Source organism: Phymastichus coffea, unplaced genomic scaffold (genome assembly GCF_024137745.1).
Source record: "Phymastichus coffea isolate CEN01 unplaced genomic scaffold, Cenicafe_Pcof_1.1 PCOF00178, whole genome shotgun sequence".
Lineage (NCBI taxonomy): Eukaryota > Metazoa > Arthropoda > Insecta > Hymenoptera > Eulophidae > Phymastichus > Phymastichus coffea.
The window spans coordinates 273,856-286,210 of NW_026706989.1; the positions used below are offsets into that span (position 1 = coordinate 273,856).

General features: G+C 36.9%; 1 protein-coding gene across 3 annotated transcripts in view; it reads left to right on the forward strand.

Annotated features, from left to right (window-relative positions):
- The window catches only part of LOC131673446 (uncharacterized), a 28,322-nt gene that overhangs the window by 3,872 nt on the left and 12,095 nt on the right, over positions 1-12,355 (forward strand). The window lies entirely within an intron of this gene.

A 12,355-nucleotide genomic window follows, 5' to 3' on the forward strand; every position in this document is an offset into this window, starting at 1 on the left:
ACAAATGACCTTATATAATTCTTTGTTATATGAATAAGTTTCTTACGTCAATGCGATTTTAAAAATTATTACAGCTTGATAATACAAACTTTTACAAATGCCCTAGAAACTGCTTGTATAAAAAATCGTCGATAATTTGAACATTCCATTCGGTTTTTTATTATTTGAATATTGTATTATTGACTTATCATGGTAATCCAATTCGATTAAGGCTCAATCAATTTGATCTTTTATTTCTGTAATATAAAGACATTAGATTTATGAATGTTTTGACAGTAAAACTGGGATGTCTACTGATTTTCAAACTATCGTATATTTTATAACGGAACATAGCAAGGAGATACTTGAAAAGTTAAAGGGAAAATTGATCAAAGGCAATTTTGTGCGAGACCACGCAATCGATCATATTGTAAATGAGTTAGTCGAGGATATTCATCTCACCTGCGCCACCGGCTAGAATTTAACGTCAAAAATACTGACATAAGTTAGAGCCGTAGTTCGATGAATAATCACCTCTCGAGTCTATATTCTCATCAGTTCTCGAATGTCAAGTTCTTCGAATTGACTTTATTTAACGATAATAATGAACCTTCTGACTAAGTAAAATAATACAATTAAGTACTAGTGCGAGAAAGTGATTATTCCAGTCTCGCATGGCCTCTTAACTCTCGCTGATCCAAATGTACTATTTCCGCATTCTAAAATTCAAGTCGCACCTTTGGACGCTATTTCCAGCTCTCGTGCGGAAAACACTTTCCCCAACGGCTTTTTTCACGAAACGAGAGGTTTAGGAAATGCACTATCTTTAACTCAATAATATTGTATTATCTGAGATATCGCACCTTGAAAATCAGAAGCATTTCTTTCTAATCAAAACAAACTTATCAAGATATTTATGGCGACACCTTGAAAACACACGATGGCTTATCTGTTCTCCGACATTAAACTGGACGTTCCGTCCACGTTGAAAGCAAACACTGAAACTGCCAGCAAGGTCGAAGCTCAGCTATATATATGCATCCACTGATACGCCCTATCGGCCTGTGCATACACAAACTCGGTGCGCCCTAAAACGTCTTATGACAATGGACACTGATGCGCCGAGAGAACTCGGATATAATGCGCCCGACAATAGGGAGAACGCTCACAATGGAGCAGCTACGTTGTAAAATGGATATGGAGTATGTGCGAACCTGAGTGCTTTCACAGAGGTATTATTTTTGGAGTTGTTTCAGATTTCGTTGTCTTCTTAGTCCTCGCGGTTATTTGCAGTAATCGGGAGAACAAAAATGAAGCTGATCGCGCAATGGCATTCACGCGAAACGTTCAGGACGCTTGCGGAATAATAGGTAAATACAAGAAAATAAATAGGGTAAAGGTCAAGGATGTCTGTCTACGGCTAGGGAGACGCTCGCGAGACTTTCCTTCAACGATTAAACGACGGCATAATCGACCCCCACGTGTTTCAACTTATACGCGTTTTCGTCTCACGAGGGATCAATTAGAATTTTTCGGGACAAATGAATTGTTCACGTTTCATTTTGCGTCATCGTCACGCGTACTTTCCTTGATTAAACTTGCCACGGGTCAAATAAAGTTTTGTCGCTCGTCAACGGCAGTTTTCCCGTCGTAGGTAACCAACAGAGAGCGAACATTACGTTGCTGCCATACAAATAAAAGATGTGTTCGAGACAAAAATGATAGGTTTCTGCATTGATCGAAATTCGATAAAAAAAAAAAGCTTCGTGATGAAAAAAGGTTTCTGCTCTTGGTAACGAATATTTTCTCGTGTAATAAAAAAAAAAAGAGAGCGAAAGCCATATCTCAGTCAGAACGAATAATAACCCCACGATACAAGAGTGATTTAGTGTCCATCCACGTTAAATGAATCCGGAATATTGTGAGTTTGTAAGGGTGAAAAATTTAATCTGCTATATCTGTTTATATAAATAAAAGTAATAAAATGCCATTGTCACTTCGAAATAAACCCATATGGAATAACGAAGGACTATCTAGATAAATTGAATAAAAAAAAATACATTAGTTGAATTTAAAAAAATATCCGTTACTTGATTCATTACTGATAAATAAACTGAAGGTTTGATTTATGCATTAGTATTTATGCTTGTTAAAAAGATCATTTATTTTCAAACGCTTACTAAGAATATTTTTTCTGTACGCAAAAAGTCGATTAATCGAAATACATTGGCTCGTGGAAAGTCTTTTTTACCCTCAACGAAGTATCCAATCATCCTTGTACCGCGAGTCAACAAATACTTTAAACACTTATCGCTGTAAGTGAAACAAACTCGATAGCACAGCGAACGGGGTCACAGACAGGTAAATATACTCGTATGTGCGATACCCACGATTAAAAGAAATGAAAGCAGGAGGGGAGCATCTAATTAACTTTAATTAATTTTTGTTCTCGCGATGTAAGCTTACCTGACGGCCTGTAGGTGTGTAAAAACAAAGAGCGAGTTGAGTCGTCACGTGAAAAATCAATTGTCGCGTGCGCATATCGCTAAAAGGCCTCGTTAATCAAGACGAGATTTAAAACCCTCCCTCAAAATGTACGCAATAAACTCTGCGAGAGAGAGAGAGAGAGAGAGAGAGAGAGAGAGATACGTAAGTCATGTACCCGTGTATGTATAGCCATACCCTGATGATGGTTGACGAGGAAAATTGCGCTCGCATGTTTCTGCCCGTACTTTCGTTTTATTCTCTCAGATAAACATTATGACAAATTAGTATGAGGGTGGAGTTTTTTAAATATATCGTGAAAAATATTATTTATGCTCTATGATGAATGCATATGGTTTCATTTTATTCAGTTAACAGTTGGTGAACGGAAAGAATATAGCTTCTAAAAGTTATTAGAAGTTGGCTATGGAAAATAAAAAAATTGCACAATGAGACATTAACGTTTCAAATATTTTTCTTTGGAAGACCGCTTTATAGAAATGCGCACGCGAAAAAAATTATCCTTTACTCTTTGCATGTGTAGACATTTGTGACGACTACTATTGAAATTAAACAAACTGTGCAATTAGGGCACAAAACCACCTTTATTGTCTAAAGTTCCTCGATGTTTTCAGATTCTCTTCAAGAACTATACAATAACTGCGGATAACAGTCAACAATAATGTTTTGTGCTGTTATTGTACAATGCATATTTTATTAAAAGAATTTTGTTAAAAAATTTTTTTAATTTCTCTGTAGCGATCCAAGAAAATCACCTTCTTTTCAGAAAATTCTTTGTACAATGACAAACATAATTTCCGCACATGGATGATGATATATTTTTAATATAAACGAATATATTAAATTATATTTTTAATTTAAACAATTTTTGAATTAAAGTATAAGATTTCATGGCAAAAATTTTATTTATATTAATAAAGATTTTAATCATTTCTCTATAAAAACTTGGTACTTAGATGGAATTTAAACGAATTTCAAGTGAAAATTAAAAACTATTGCATAAACTACATTTCATTGGATTTTTCATGCTTTCACGGCTGGTCACGTTTCTAGTAATAAAAGAATATTTTTCTTTCGCCGATCCCAACTTTAGAGGAGAATAAGCAATAAACGCAATAAATGTAACACCTCTAGACGTAGAACAACTGCCTCATAATTTCAGATGGACATAATATAAGAGACGTGCGCGAGTGTATCGTGGAATAAAACTTGCAGTCCCATGGGTCTTAATAATAACCCCACCCAATAACCCATATACAGAGTCGCTTACATAATTATTTTTTCACATACAAGTTATTTTTTTTCCTCATTTTCTTTTATATGCACGAAAATGAATGAAAGTGTGCCGTTATAATGCGACTCCCACTTTTATCTAATCTCTAATGTAATATATAATTAAATAACTATGTGCTTTTGCGATATGATAGTGGCACAGTAGTTTGAGTCAAGGTAATCGCTTGGGCAAACGATAAGTTTAATCCGATGAGCAAGGTAAGGGATGTAACAGCCATCTAGAAAATCAATTTTTGTCATCAAGTCGCAATGCCATTTTCGTCTTCGTGCAATCATTTGATGAAGTTCACTTATAATTTTCGATACGTTAGATATACGTTATACAGAAAGCTACAAGCGAGTTGAAACTTTAAATATTTGACAGGCCATAACATCAGTCGGATGCGCTACTTCACTCTAGATCGACTCATTAAGTATAACAGTAAAGCTTTTTCGGGATAAGTAAATACCTTTCAAGTACGACACTTTTGAGGTAGCCTGGAAGTATAGTAATTCTCTGTTAAGCCTATTGCCCTCTTAACGGGGTGTAAATCGACGAGGGCGTGTTAACGAAGGCTCGACAATGTCTCGAATCAATAAGTCGAAGCCGCTTCGATTTTTTTCACATGTTTGCCGAGAACCATTAACGATCACGTGTTAATCGCTGCGGCCACAAATACGTTACCTCTCTCTCTCTCTCTCTCTCTCTCTCTCTGTCTCCTTCGCTCTCTTCCTCGCCTTTATTTAATCGAGGGGTTATCGTTAAAAAGCGCTAGATGTTTATTAATAACAACCAAAAGACAAATTTACATTACAATTTGGCAAATCAGGCGAAAAAGATAATAAGACTAATTGAATTTCGTTCGAGCGTGAACAAGTCTCTTTCGATGAAACACTGTTTGAACATATTGTTAGAAAATTTTCAAGATACGGTGATTGTTATTAATCGAGCTATATAGACGACTTCTAATAAATTCTTGGCAATGTCAACGAAAAATTGAATTAATCAAAATTCATATTGCACCCATTAAAGAGACAGGGAGAGTGAGTGAGGGGGGGGGGGGGGGGGGGTATGAAAAAGAAGAAAGTTCGTTCTACGATACAAAAGAAGCACTTTTTATACGGCGCTCAGAAGAAAACTCTTATTTTCCGTTATCGACCGCTCAGGAAAAAAGAGCACAGAGGACGCGATACACAGCGCACATTTTCCCAATCGAGAAATACGTCTGGCTCGATCAGCCTCCAGCATTTTGCGTCTTCGCGAGCTCTCTTTCAGTCGCTATTCGACGACAAAAAAAAAAAGTTGCAAGCATAGGACTTTAGCTAGCTTCGAGGCTTCCAGACACCCACCACAGTTCATTTCGCGTAAATAAAACGGTTCGGTCAAGATTTCTGCGTCGCTGTCCGGATTTCTCTCGTATTCGCGAGAAACCCGTTTAAAAAAAAGCGTTTGAAAGTGGTTTTGCGCGGTCTAGCGAGCTTCGACGATTTTTATTTCGTTTTTCATTTTTTTTTTAAATACGCCCATGTGACTACATCGACCCCTAGCCAGAGGCTAGAGTGAGGTCTTCATTGAAAAGAAATTGTAGGCACGGTGTGGTTGGCTTTTGTGAGAAAACCAACCCCTGCCCATTAGAGGCACGTAATTATACAGTGATCGAACAGCAGCAGCCGAGGCAAAGGGTATACTGTCCTATGCCTGCTTCCCGGCGCAACGCTATACTTGGCAAACATAACTGCGCCCACCGTCGTAAATGCCCTGTGTTGCCGTATCTATTTACTTGGCCGTCAGCGCCTTTCTAAATACAATGCACGTGCGATTGCTTCCCCGCACGACAGATCTTCCTCCCACTGTTTTTCGTCAATTCCGAACTCGCGTTACTTCGGTTACATGTATGCAGCACCATTTGGAATTCGATTAGAGAACAACCAAACGAATCAACGATTATTAGAATTATTCATTGATTATGCCATGAATGGAGAATTAGAAATTGTCTTGTGCTCAACAATATTACAGGAACGTTGTGCGTGCTTATTTACATAGGACGCAAGACGTCACGAGCAATAAAATTTGGCAAGTAAGAAGCATATTTTTCGCTTGGATAAGTCACGCGATAATGAACCATCCATTCGATACATAACCAGACCTTAGTCTTGAAAAAATTCATTTAAAAAATGATTCGTAGTTTTATTATTTTTCATAACGGACCGAAAAATTCTTTTGAAATTTTCCTATATTTTATATTTTTTACGCAGCTCATGTTAAACTCCTCGTGTAAAAATTGCACTCTGTGGCAGCCAATTCAAGTTAAAATTGAAATATTTACTGAACCGTAAATTTGATACGTATACATGACTTTTGTTTATTCTTTACATTACCGGCCTGAATATATTGGGAAGATATGTGTTTTTTTCATTGTTTTTAATTTTTTTACATAAATCATTTTAGGCACCTTATATTTTTAAAAGAATTTTCTAAGTTTAGTGAAGATATGAAGTTATAATTCTGTACATATTGAAATAAAATTTTTTAACTAATCCTCTTCTGTAGCTTGATGGGCATCAAGTTGCGAGTGCAACGGAAATTGACAAGTGCAATAAAAAATACTCCTTAGTAAGGAAACATATTAAACAACGTATCTCGTTAACCTGCCGCTAATTTAAAATTACAAAAAGTATTTAGACATCTGTTCCTACATTAAACTTGAATAGAAATCTTTCGCGACATCACGTTGGACATGATAAAGCGTAGCATTAAAATTGTAGAAATTCCTGCTTCAAACTTTAACGACCCTGCGCAGTATAAGTTTATAAAGCGGAAGAGCCTTGCTGTCTGACTCTTGTACCTCCGCGACTCAATTCTTTAGCACTCCCATCGCTGCAGCTGTCGTTCATCTCATTCGGGGTGTTAACCTACTTTTAATTCGGGATTGCTGCTCGTTCTGTCAATCTCTCAAAAAACTGAAGTGATTCGAAATAAAATTGTAGGCACGGTGTGGTTGGCTTGCGCTTGATTTTTTAATTGTACATCGTCGTCAATTTCCGCAGGATATAAAATGAAAATACTTGAGGACAACTAACGTATGTCGATCAAAATTGGCAGCTTTTTTTCTATTGTAAACGAGTGAAAATAAATGGCGAGACACAAGTAACTTAAGACGCAAGTGCCCTTGATAAATCTAATGTATCGCTAATCAAAAGTTCAACAAACACAATAGCAGTCGGAAAAGGTCGACCCAAAAGTAGCAACTCTTAACAAAATTAATCCGAACCCTCGAGGAAATTGCGCATTCAATTAAATTGCTTCATCCCGTTTCTTTCTATTTCTTTCTCTCTCTCTCTCTCTCTCTCTCTCTCTCTCGCTCTCTCTCTACTCTCTTTGCTCTCGCGTAGTACTGAAATAAGTCACTCGGATGAATCCCAAATTACGATCGACGGGAGCGTCAAGACCGTGCCAAGCGCTCGTTCAAAGTCTATAAATATACCGACGACTACTTTATAGATTCCTATTTCGGAATGTGAGTAAAAAGGTAAGAGAAATAACAACAGACTCGCGTTGCCCTCCCCAACCCCCTCTCAGTGAACAATAATGAAGTGCAGAGATGTCAACGAGGCTCGAGAGGGGGATTGCTATAAAACGAACGCTGTTGTCTTTCTTTTTGAAGATTAAAGACATCGCGGAGAAACGACGTGGTTTCTCCTAACAACTTTGTTCCCTCGGAAAGTTCGAAGGAAGCAGTGGATGATATAACGAGTTACGGATGCTCGGGTTGCTACACTTGTCTAATTATGAAACTGGCAATTGGTCGATTACAACTGAAGAAAGGAAAGTTGTATTTTTGAAATACAATTGACTATTCGATTAGAATGAAAAAGGAAGGGTAAAGGACATGGCGATAAAAAGTCTGAAACGTGATCGAATGCATCTGTTCACACAGAAACAGTGGCAGCGCAGGAAGCCGAAAACAATAGGACGAACACTTCCGCGGCTTGTATCGTCAGACTCCGCGGCGCGCAAAGGGGATTGAGTCACTCGGCGTTGTCCTGTCCGTACAGCCGCGCTCGCACGGAGACAGGCAGGCAGAGGAGATTGTAGGGCTGCTCGGCAAGTTCGCATATCGCTTTTCAACTCTGTCTCTCATGTTTTCGGGAATTGTAATACGACGTGCGCCATGGGTTTCTAGTAGCAACGACATCTAATATTCGTTTCCGCGCTCGCGCACCCGAAAGATTCGGAAGCGAGCGATGCGCCGCCTCCTGTACGTACATACTCGTATACGTTGCGCGAGCGTCGGCTTACCCGCTCCGCGTAACGATTTGCCGATCGCTGTCGCGCGGAATTTCGTTCGATACGAGGGAATAACACCTAACGGTCCGCTAAAAGGTGGCTCGACATTCCTGTCACCCGTTCTCGCTGGCAATCATCAATTTAATAATCGCGAACGGCACGTAGATGACGAGCAAAAGCGTTCCTCATCGATTAGCGAAGCTGCCATTCTTCCGCTGAGCCAAGAAGTGGCCTATCCCTTGCCATTTCATTCTCGGATCACCTCACGATTACGACAACACGCAAGAGCTTACTACATTTTATACGCCGTTGGCTCGCGGGGCTTCGCCGCGTGACACTTATTAATTGCACTAATTCATCTTGACACGCAAACAAAAAGGAACAACGCTCTTATTTCTAATTAACTTCATTTTCGTTTCTTTTTTTTTTACTACAACGATTAATGCTATTGAACGCCAGTTATTTTTTAGTTTAAACGTAGTTTTTCTAAGGTAGATGAGCGTGTCGTTTCAAAAAAAAAAAAAAAAATTGAAAGCTAAGTCTATGGATACAAGTATAAACGGTGAGCCAAATTTTTGGTCTTAACTTGTGACGCTTGTTTCGAACGCTCGTAAAGTGAAGCTGAGCATCAAACTAACAAAATACAAGGGCTGCTGGTATAGCCTCGGGATTTAGAAGATTGCCCATGAACAACCACTATAAACTAGAGTAAGCGAATGCCATCGCGCGGAGATAAACTTAAATTTTTTTCTCCGCTGTTCTTCCAATTTACGGTTGGCAACATTGTGAAAGCTCGTATACCTCCAATAGCTTTCAGTATTTTCGATATGGTATTTTAATTATTTTCTGTATGCTTTAAACGTGAAAAAAACAACGCAACGTTGTTCCGCATATCAATACATAGGAATTCGTATATTAAACGATTTTACCAGGTTAAAATAGTTCTCAGCTAGAGGGATTCTCAGCTGCGACTCCAGCGCATTAAAAAAGCAATTGATATATTTATCTAGTTCGTGTGAGGAGAATCAATAATATATTGAAGCGAAAAAATGCGTAGACATTCCTTAGTTGGAACCGTCCGAAATTCGATATGTGCTTTTGATGGTCCGGTGCCAACATTTTTTTAAATGCATGACTTGAAAGGACAAAACTCTGTATTACGAATTTTCAAAAATCCAATGTATATCGATACTACATTGTTTATGAACACCCCAAGAATGTATATATCAATTTTTAAGTTTTAATATTTATTAGTATTGTATATTAATTATTTATTCGTGATTGAAACTAATATACTATTGTTGTTCACCAGTTAGCACTTATCTGAATATTTGAACATATTGGCGATATTTTAATTAAACAAAAACACATATGGCTATCCAACCGTTAAGAACAATACATTATATTCCTGCTCCTGATACAAGACATTATAATTTAATCAAAATTACAAATCAAGATTTTTTTTGGATTTACTTATTCTATTAAAACTGCCTGAGTTCACAATAGTATATCAGTGGGCTTAGGTTCCACACATCCATTTTCACCAATTTTACACGCTTTCGAACTAGATGCTTTTTCTACAATTGATTGATTCTTAGCGAACATATTTGCAGAAGTATTTTCACTGACGCACAACTTGTCTTTAACACACGAATAATTCTGATTTACAATAGTTTTGTTACATTTTTTTGGTGTTCGTAAACTATTACTATCGGATAGTGACAAATTACAATCTCGCAATTGATCAACATGACGCTTCTATATTTTCTGATCCTCTGTAGTAACATTGTATATCACGAAACTAATCTGCTCTTTAACCTCAGTTTTCCTTTTTCCTACAATTCTTGGTCATTACTAAATCTCTCTGATTGAAATTAACGTCTCTCATCTCTGAAAAATTTTTTCTGATCTTGCTTTATCAAAATATGATTACCAACTTTTTTTCTCAGTAAATCCCACCTAGTGCGAAATTTTGTACCTGATTGCAATTCAGCTGGATTTATACCTGCTGTACAACATGGAGACAATAATTAAATAAATATTTAGCAAAGTTTATTTTTTCGATAAACATTCCTCAACCGAAAGATTAAACTTAGCTTTGAATCTTTTCACTGCATTTTTAGTTCCTCAATTACTGGGTGTGTTGGTACGGTGCAATTTTTTGATGAGTAACTCCGTTATAAAACATGAAATCTGCAAATAACTTTGAATATTAAACCATTATCTGTAACTAACACGTATGAGGAATACCCCAAGTAGCAAAATAATCTCTAAAAGCATCAATGGTAGTTACTGTAGTCATATCGTTCAACTCACCAATATCAATTCACTTTGATAATCCACAAAAATCAGTATGTACTCGTATACAATGATTTACATTCTCTAGCCAATTCCAAAATGAAGTGACGTTTTTGGCGGGTTGTCAGCGTTTATTAAACATAATTCACACTTTTTACATTTATTTTCAATTTGCTAATTCATCGCTGGCCACCAAATGTATGAACAAGTCATTTTCATGCGTACAGCACCCATGTGTAAATTGTGTGAAGTTCATCAAGATATCCTCTCTCAGAGATAATGGAACATAGATAATATAACCATATAACCATTTTCAAGAGCTAGTTTTTTTCTTTGCGTTCGTATAATGATAAACTATCATGAATTTCTTTACGACATGCTTTTAATAAATATTTTTTTTACTAAACTCAAAGTCAAATCCTTATTTATCTGGCATAACATATAATGACAGCTAACTAGTTTTCTTTGAAATCAATGCATCAACTTTAACTACGTTTATGGATACATTCATACTTTCTGTATAATTTTTGAAAATCCATTTTGTTTCATGTATTTACGATATATTTACAATTATTCTCCCATACCCTTTCTTCTCTCTGAAGACTAAGCCAATAGCACTGTTAATCAAATGTTACCGCCTTTTCTTTTAGTACAAGTTTTTTTACAGACTTGTAGAACACACCAAAAACAAATTAATCTCATAAATGCATTTTCAATTAAGCGCTGAAATTACAATTCGTAGAAAACTTTTTTAAATTTGCCACAAATTTTAATATACTCGCCCTCTTTTTGCCGACATTTTTTGAAAGTGTAACGCCGAAGGTTTGTCAGGCGAACATAATTCTTTGAATAAAGCGTAACCTTTGTTACCTATAAACGCAACCAATACAGGAACCTTTTTCTCATCTTTGATTTCATTAGCTTCGAAAAACTGCTTCAATATTTCTTGCCACAGCTCCTAGTCTTCTGTTAACTCATCCTCAACAATCGACCCGATGTAGCCTTTACTAGCTATCTTCCCCTTCTTCAAATTCACATCAAAAATATCACTTTCTCACTCTAAGTCGGTACTTTTTTAATTTCTCATTACACGTTGATATTCATTCTCGGCGCCAAATCGTTGTATATAAATTATTTTCTTGTGATTAAAACTAATAATTATTTATTTAGAAATTACGTCCAGCTTGTTCAACAGTCAGCACTTATCTGAACATATCGGCAATATTCTAATTAAGCAAAAGCTCACATCGTCATTCAACTGTTAAGAACAATATATTACAATTAGAAAAAAATATAGTAGTGATTAGCGAATCGGCAGTGCGCAGCGGCACCAAATTTTATTAACATTTTGGTTAATAGCGCTTGAACAACGTACTTATCTGTTCTTTTTAACATGGCTTTTGGCCAACCGTTAATCAGCAAATTAAATTTTCATGCCAATTGGCGAAAACAAATTGAAGACAAACTATCGCTACCTGGCAATGCTTGCGTCTACGCGGCAGCACAGCACAGTTCGTCAAAGCAATCTTCTCTGATTTTGTTGCTCGTTCATAAATATCTTACCTCATCTTGTTTCGAAAATTTCTCGAATTAAAATCAGTTTACACCTACCAAACAATAAAATTCTCGGAATCCTCTTAATTTTATTTATACAGCGTATTTACGATCGTCGAGTGGGTGCAGATCCGTAACTAATTTATTAGCGAGAAAACAAATCACAAAGGACCGTGCGTCACGTACTTTACGGCTCGGCTATACAATTCCGCCATCCCATCCGGACGAAAGTTTACGCGAAAGTACTGCAGGGGGGGGGGGGATTCGACTTTGGTTTCGTCCTCTCCCTGCCGCTCGCAAAAATAATTTTTTTTTCTTTTTCACGACGACGTAGACAAACTCGTACCTCGATAGATAGACGAAAATGACTATCGTAAAAATTCTCGTAAACTTTGGACGAACGGGTAACACGCAATGTAGTCTGATTAAAATTAACTGCCTTGTAAATATCGATTCGAC